This window comes from Amblyomma maculatum, chromosome 7, assembly GCF_055883805.1.
Source record: "Amblyomma maculatum isolate TAMU_Amacu chromosome 7, ASM5588380v1, whole genome shotgun sequence".
NCBI lineage: Eukaryota > Metazoa > Arthropoda > Arachnida > Ixodida > Ixodidae > Amblyomma > Amblyomma maculatum.
The window spans coordinates 34777066-34785344 of record NC_139350.1 but is presented as its reverse complement, the minus strand read 5'-3'; the positions used below and the strand labels follow the sequence as shown (position 1 = coordinate 34785344).

The 8279-nt window shown below is 44.2% G+C and overlaps 1 long non-coding RNA gene across 1 annotated transcript; it reads left to right on the top strand.

Moving 5' to 3' along the window:
• Positions 1-5784: 5784 nt before the first annotated feature.
• On the top strand, positions 5785-7708 carry LOC146182958 (uncharacterized). Its single transcript, XR_014708699.1, has 2 exons — positions 5785-6997; positions 7148-7708. It is a non-coding gene; the product is annotated as an uncharacterized LOC146182958 (long non-coding RNA).
• Positions 7709-8279: the final 571 nt, after the last annotated feature.

Genomic DNA, 8279 nt, shown 5'->3' with positions numbered 1-8279 from the left:
ATGGCATTACATTAGTAAATACCTTATACGTAACAGACAGCAAGCTGACTGGTCTGTAATTTTTAAGGTCCTTAGCGTCCCCTTTCTTATGAATAAGGATAATGTTCGCCTTCTTCCATGGTTCCGGTACCGTCGATGACACCAGGCACTGCGTACACAGGGTGGCCAGTTTTTCTAACATTATATCCTCCCCATCCTTCAACAAATATATAGTTGTCTGATTCTCTCCAGCTGTTTTCCCCCTTTTCATAGTTTCTATTAAGGTCACTGCAGATTAAGACCACAAGAGTGAAATTGCTAGGAGAGTAGAATGGGAGGTGCATTTGACAGGCACTCTCAGGTGATGAATAGCAGTTTATCCTTCAGGAAAGGAACAAAGTATATATCAGCTGTATCTTAATGATGCACTAATCGCCCATGGGGCAGAAAAAGGAAAGCTAGCTTAAAGGGTTTGACTTGTAACGAGGACAGTGAAACTATGGCTACCAGCAGTGCATGCTGAAATCAAGCCATTTCAGACGCCAATTGGCATGCTGCTGGTCTTTTGTTTACCTTTTCTTTTTTTTTTTTACAAGTGTCTTGCTGTCCTGTCTCCAATGTGCATTCCTTTCAGTGACATACACATGCTTGGTATGCATTCTAACCCAGCTGTTGGCCGTTTGCATGGTAAAATCATCGGAAATGCCATCACTTGTGAGAGGCTACACTCTACCGTGTTGTGCTGCAAAAGAAGCCCTTACCCTTTTGGAGCAGTTCAGCACTCCCGGCAGTGTGCATGCAGAAAATCAGTGACGGAGCTTTTGACAAACGACCACTGCCACGCATGCTCAGAAGCAGGTGTCCGTGCTCGCCATCGCCCGTTTCTTGACCAACTTAAAGTGGATACCGTGTGGTCATCCACGTGTTTTAATGTCTTTTGCATCATAAAGACGATAATTAAAATTGAGCACTGTAGTGCAGGTACTGTAATTGTACATCAGCAATAACTTTTTCTTCAACCACATCGCCAATAGGAGATGCTGGTTGCATTTTATTTATTCAATATACCTGGAGTGCCCCGGGGTATGTTATTTTAAGGGGGTGAACTACATCAAACGCACATAAATCAACAGCATAGCAATGTAGTAAACAAAAAATAAAGCACTAACAGCTCTAGTGGCACATACAGATACAAGTATCTTTGGATTGCACAACTAACTGCAAAAACTGTAAACACGAAGTGGACACAACATTTTTTTAAGGCAGCCTAGAAGCTCTGACTGGCAAATACTTCATTCAGCGACATATTCCATTCATTAATTGTGATCGAGAGAAATAAGCGAGTTTGTCAGGATACTAATTTGGTAGTTATAACTTCCAATTTTTGTGATGGGGACCCTTTTCATAGATGTTAAGAGCAATTTCTTGAAACTTTATGTTATGGTCATAATTAGTTTGATTTATGCAGCAAAATATGTTGGCATAGTTCCCCTAGTAGCATAACATTTATCTGTGGAGCAGTAACATACAATTTTAGCACTATGTGCATTTTTTTTCTCTTTTTTTTTCCCCTTCAGCAACGCTTTATTTGGGCAGCACAAGATGTAGAAAAGCCAACTTAACGGAATAATGATAGGGTCCTCCTCGAAACGTAGTCAGGCTCCATTAGGTGGTTTTATCTATTCTGGTTTTATTGTTGCAGACATCATGCACTTTAACCTCAATACTCGTTCCCTCTAGCATAACAGTTTCCGCCCTAGCTCTTTCAAAGTTCGAAACTACTAGCATGGAAACTATGGTTCTGAGTTACAAATTTCGTGGCATACTTCTGGACTCGCTCTGATTTGCCTTTTAAAATATTTGTAGTCATAAATGCATCATGTAAACAAATTGGTGCCTTTTGCTTTTATTTAATGTGCCAATTATTTGACCTATGTATGCTTATAGGAAAGATTCCAAAATGCTCTTTGCATGCATGGGCACCTATCAAGGAAATCATAGTTGGTGTTAAATTATCTTTTTTAATTCAGATAAAAATAGCTGCCCTCTTCTAAGTTTTAACTAATGTGAGTCTACAGTATTTATTGTGTGAAGCCTGTTCAAAGGAAGTTGAGTTGTCTCGGCCTACCTTTTCCTGGTTCATCATCATGGCCATCAGAATGCCCTATTATATGACCTTGCGGCACCCACAGGATATTATGACATCATTTCCAATCAGCACTCCACAGCAGCTGTCTGAATTCGCAAAGGAGCAAGGTGTCCATTGCAACCTGAGGATGTAGATCCAAATTCCCCATTGAAAGACTCTCTTCCATTTTGCCGAGCAAGAAAACTTGTTCCGGATCGCTGACTGGAATACACCGTTAAACTTGTCCTGGGGGACTATTTTAATGCAGCACAGTTTCGAAACCCAACTTTTGTAATGTTGGCTGCAAAACCCCAGTTGTGTATGCATTCATTTGCACTGATTTTTTTTAACTCAGTCCCTGCCTAAACAAAAAAGCCATTGGTTGTGTTGGAGCTCGTTCTGCGAGACTGCTGCCTTTATTTGTAAGGAGATTTCCCCAAACAGCTAACTTGATGCTGACAAGTGTAGACTGCAGATTTAGTGCACAGCTAAAAATCAAATTTTCGCAGTGTCTTTACAGTGGCACATGTAAGAGCAACGTAAACAAAATTTTCTGTACAGTTTCCAACCTGAAGGTGTTCACTGCCAGTGTACAGCATTTCATCATAACAGTTTTCAATGCAGGCTAATTTGAACTTTCTGCAACTGTGCCATGTTGGATAGAACTGGAGTGATTGAAGTTTGCTGTGATATTGCCCTTGGTTGATGGTCTGTAGGATGCTGGAGAAGCTTTCATTTCGGTGTATTTTACAAATTACAAGCAGGTCGTAATAGTAAGATATGTTTGGTCATCGTGCACATTGGAATGTCCACGTTTCGAGAGCAGCAAAATGCAAGGTACCTTTGTTCTGTGCAGTATCGGTGCTCGAAATTATTCAGAAGCCCAGCATTATAGCGCCCCTCACAGCCCGTGTCACTTTTGGGCAATTAACCCCAGATGCCATATTGCAATATAACATACCAGCACCTTGACATCTAAATGTGCTTGACCTCAGAACATGTGGCATTTTCTGTAATCCGCAAATATATATATTGCAGTTGCCACATGCAAGTGCTCCCAAGATATGTCCTAGAAACACTTACGTGCAGCACATCACTCCATGCGCTCAGTGAAGTGTTGTACCTAGCACTGTTTAATGGCTTAATGCTGTTAACCATTTGCATACTCTCAACATTGCATCACTTTGCTGCGAGTTTAGTCTGTTGTCAGAACTTGTGAAAATGCGTGCCAAGCTTTGCTTTTATTCCGTAGGAGTCGTGGTATATAACCAAAGATGTGAACCAGTTGAGGTTTTGTGGATGGGGCGCAATGTGCAAATAGTGGTGAATAAATATATGCAGCAAATGGCTTGATTCTAATATTTTTTCTGGGTTATCTCTTCTCTAGCATTGACAAAAATGGCAGTGTCATTTTCAGTTTCCCTTTATTGCAGTGTGAATGCCACCTTGATTGCTTGTGAAATGGTGCAGGTGCCAGATAGTGGAGTTCCTCTGCTAGAGACCAGACAAACATGACTAAGCAGACTGTAGCAGTCCTGTGGCTTGAGCTATCTCGTACAAGGGAGAACTCAAAATTTGCGAAAATGTTTCTATGCTCGAGAGGGTTGCATTAATGACACTTTTCACTGCGTGGTGCACATAAATTGCACTGCTTTTTAAGAATCATTGCAATCTGAATTTGTAAGGAGGATATTTAATGACCTAAAGCAAAAAAAAAAAATGTGGCGCCTAGTGCTAGTCTGTGCTAGAAAGCTACTCCATTCTGTCACACGGGCATGGCTGAACTCCTATTAACTCCCTTTAACCAAGGTAGTAATCTCAATGGAGATACGCGCCATGTCACATGGCACTCCTTTAGAAAAGGAAGTTCCTACCGTAAGGAGTTCCGATCATCTCCCTCGAGCAGGTAAAGGGTATGGTGGCTAGCTACCATAACTCTGCTTCCCCGTGAGCTTGTGCAGGTTTAAGAAAAACACATATGCATTAATTTTGCGTGTATAACTAATTTTAATACTGTAGCCCAATGCAAAGCATGGAAGAAAATAAACGCGCTAATATCCAAGCCTTATCCAAGCGTTCAAGTAACTTTGATCCAAGCATGCGCGCTTTTTTTTTTCCTTCCTCCATGCACGCAAGTAACTAGTGCCTCCTTGAGTTATCCGTGCCTGCAGCGTTGGCGGTTTTGCCTCCCGCCACACCCTCTCCCTCTACTGCCACTCTTTCCCAATAGGGTATCGAGGGCCCCGCCGGGGTGGTGCAGTGGTAAGACGCCCGACCACTGTGCCGGAGTACCCGGGTTCGAACCTGACCTCGGCGGCTGCGTTTCGATGGAGGCGAAACCAAGAGGCGTCCGTGTGCTGTGCGATGTCAGCGCACGTTAAAGATCCCCAGGTGGTCGGAATTACTCCGTAGGCCTCCACTACGGCTCCTCTTTCCACATTCACTCCCACCTTCCTCCCTTTCCTTACGGCGCGGTTGCGGTGTCCACAGAAAACAAGTGAGACAGTTACCGCGCCCTTTCCCTTCCTATAAATAAATCAGGGTATGGAGGAAGGAAACAACTTCCTTCCTCCATGCAATAGGTTGTAATTCTGGCTCCGGCCCGCGGCTACGTTGCGAAGTTATTCTCTAGCAGCATGGCCTCCGAGATATGGAGGCCATGCTAGCAGACGCTCCTCGCACATGTGGAGCAGACGCATGCAGGCAATTTTAATGGTCTTGAAGGTGTTTAATACAAACAGAAAATTAAAAAAGGGCTAGGCTACGAATGCGAAAGCGCGCCTGTATATGTTTCGCGTGCGCGTAACGCATGTATTGGTTTCCGGCGTAATGCTAGCGCCACCACTCAGCAAAACAGATAGCCAAATTCAATACTATGGAGAACGGTGCTATGGAGATAGGCGCGACGCTGCAGGCACTGTTCTCCAGGAAGCACTGAAGCATGGAAGAAGCCTAGAGGAAGATATAGGGAGAAAAATAAACATGATAGCCACTGCTACTAGCCCGTTTTCAAAGGGGACGCTTCTATATTTCATCCATCCATCCATCCAAGCCTGCCCCCTCCATGCACTCAAGGAATATTCTAGAGCACTTTAGTATGGTGGCTGAAGTATTCTAGAATATTGGGCAGTGTGACGACCGGCGCCGGAGAGCAGGGCGCGACGTGCAACAGGGGTGCCACGTTCGCCGGTCGGCGCATAGCAGCCGCGGGGATAGCGGGGGTACAGAGGAGGGGCGCAGTTCTCATTGGAGCTATTTTGACACGCTACGCAAATGGTGCGATATTTAATAAAGGGGCTACTTATTACAAGTGCTTAAACTCATCCCTGCCATTTCATTACGTTAATCTGGAGACGCCGTGGTCGCTTGGGCAGTCCTACGGAGCAGCGCGCCATGTTTTAATCGCTATTTCAAACTCTTTCAACATTTCTTCCTGCGGACAGCCATAAATCGTCCAGATAAGAAGAATGTAAAGGCGAGCACCTGTCCTCACTTCTTAACTAGTTGTGATAAAGTGGAAATTCTCATTGGCTTTTAATACAAGTGAGAAGCAAAACACGGAGCCTGGTTACTTTTGGCAAAGACGGCACATTCGTTTTTCTTGGCAAAATCCCCCCTGTTGGGCTCCTCGGGACTGTCGCCGTCAGATGTCGGCTGCTCTTCATGAGGTAAACACCGTCTCCGCTTCGCTGCATGAAATGTCTGTTCACTTTCTTTGGCAGCGACTTTGAAACTTGTTTTGGTGCTTCCGGAAAGATGGTCGGAACGGCGTCATCAGTAAGCATGTGACCGTCCTCTACTCTAGTTCACCGTTGATTGTTTTATACGTGCGCTGAATGAAAACTTGTTCAAAATAGCGCTCGCACACAACGCTTGCTTCGTTCAGTACTCTGTCTGCTTTCTTGATGTTCTGTGACCAAATCTCACAGCGATCGGCGTCGATGGATACACGGAAGAGAGAGGAACTCCCTTGCACAAGCTGTAACCGCTGTTGCAGCCCGGCACTGTCCCTTGTGTCGCGTCGTCTTTCCGTCGTCGTGCACGCATTGCTTAGATGTTCCAAGTGGAGAGCACAGATGAAGTTTCAACAACACACCAAGAAAGCGCTACAAACGGCGAAAAACATGCAGAACAACGAAATACGAATTCCTCAAATCAACACGCGAAGACGGTCTGCGCTCATCTTTGCATGCAAGCGAATGGAGCTCGGCTCGGCAGCGGCGCACCGCACCCCTTGGCACACCTGTTACTGGCAGCGCCCCCTGGGTGTCACGCGCGCTTTCATCGCGGCGGCGACCTCGCTCCTCTATTGTTCCCTGGCGCGGACGACACACTGCCCAAGATTCTAGAGCACTGTAGCATAGCTGAAGTAACGCAAGATATTTGCAAGAACATTGTGGCCAGCAGAACGGACAAATCCTTCCTCCATGAACTCTGCTACAAAACGTGACAGCGCATTCCTTTCGCATGAATGAAGAAATTATTTCTATTTTAAATTTAATTCAAGCTGTTTAAAAGAACGCAGATAAAGATATTTTACATGTTTTTACCTTGATTATTTTATATGCATACCAACGTTAACGTTGTTACGAACAGTGCCTATTGGCTAAAGGGACCACGACCGCCATTGACCCCAAGGCGGATGTGGGAAGCTTTTTCATAAGGCTGTTTCACATAATGACAATACCCGAGAGAAACATTTCTATTCAGTCACAATGTCGTTGCGGCGCGAATACGACGGCAACAACTCCATTGCTGCTGAACTCCCTTCTCTCCATCCTGGCTTCTACGAGATGTGGCCTCTACCTACTGGGGCATCAAGAGCTCTTCTCAATCGTCTCAGCAGCACAATGCATGGGGTCATTCTGCGCCTCGTCTAGGCTCCAGAAGGTAAACAGGAGCGAAGCGCCGAACTAATTAAGAGCTTAGACCGTTTGTTAATTGGCGGGAGTGGGTCAGGAGCAGTAGGTTTTCATAAGACCAAGATAACTCGCCTTGCGTCTGAGTTCCATTGGCTGAAGCTTTGCCTTTCGGACGCAGGGGTGGCCGTACCCGAAACGCCGCTGGATTTCTGCTACCCGACCGTGAAACTTGGCGTGCCCTGCGGGATCTACGTAGACCACGCCGGGAACATGAACCGCAAGTTCGTGCACCTCGCGGCCAGGGACCCCATGCCTAACTCGGACATATAATTCAAGAGCATTGTGCAACCCCACTCGACCCGTCGCGCGTTAATGTCTACCTGGCCCGTTTCACGAAAGACTCTTTACCGCTCTATGGTTCTCGAGTACACGGGAGGCTCCTGGAGTGCTCTCTTTGTGGACTACGGCAGCTGCGAGTTTCGACATGCTCAAGCAGCCTGCGTTCGCACTCCCTTGCAGTGTCCCGTTGGGAGACTTTCTTGGAGGTCGCCAAAGACAGCTGTTGTGATTTATTTCATAATGATTTCGTATTTTTTGTCCTAGTTCTTAAATGCTAAATAAATTCGTTATAAATATACCAAGAGTTCAACACTGCATATTTTTACAAATGTGTTAAAACTATGCTTTTTGCCTGTACAGTATATTTCTAACATATAAAAGATGGGTTTTCTGCTTGTTATGCCGGGTTCACAAAATCTTCCACCAATAGACTGACAATGTATACTTTTAAGGCATTACTAATGTACTCGTGACATATTTTTCATGCTGGCAAAAAGTATCCTTGGAATACATTAAAAATACATAAAAAATAGGATGCTCTCATATTTTAATAGCATTACAAATATATTGCCACTATATTTTCCAAACCAAAAAAATATAATAATATATTAAAGGTATAACTTTCTGCCATTCTCGGAATGCACTGAGAATAGATGAAAAATGCACTGAATGTGTGTTGCTACTGTATTTTCCGAAAGAAAAATATACTAATATATTAAAAGTACAAATTCCTACCATCCTCGAAATACACTAAAGATACATAAAAAATATGATTCAGTATGCTTTTGATGCCTTACTTAAATGCACCAAAAATATAGCTGGAAAACGCTTAGAATATGCCTCGCTATTTTGCGAACTGGCTATCGAGAAACATAAATCAAGGGCAATATCGACAAACACTTTAATTGTGTCCATTGTCGTGACCCTTTTTCATGTCCCTTGGTTGACAGTTTTCAAAAGTCAATATTACT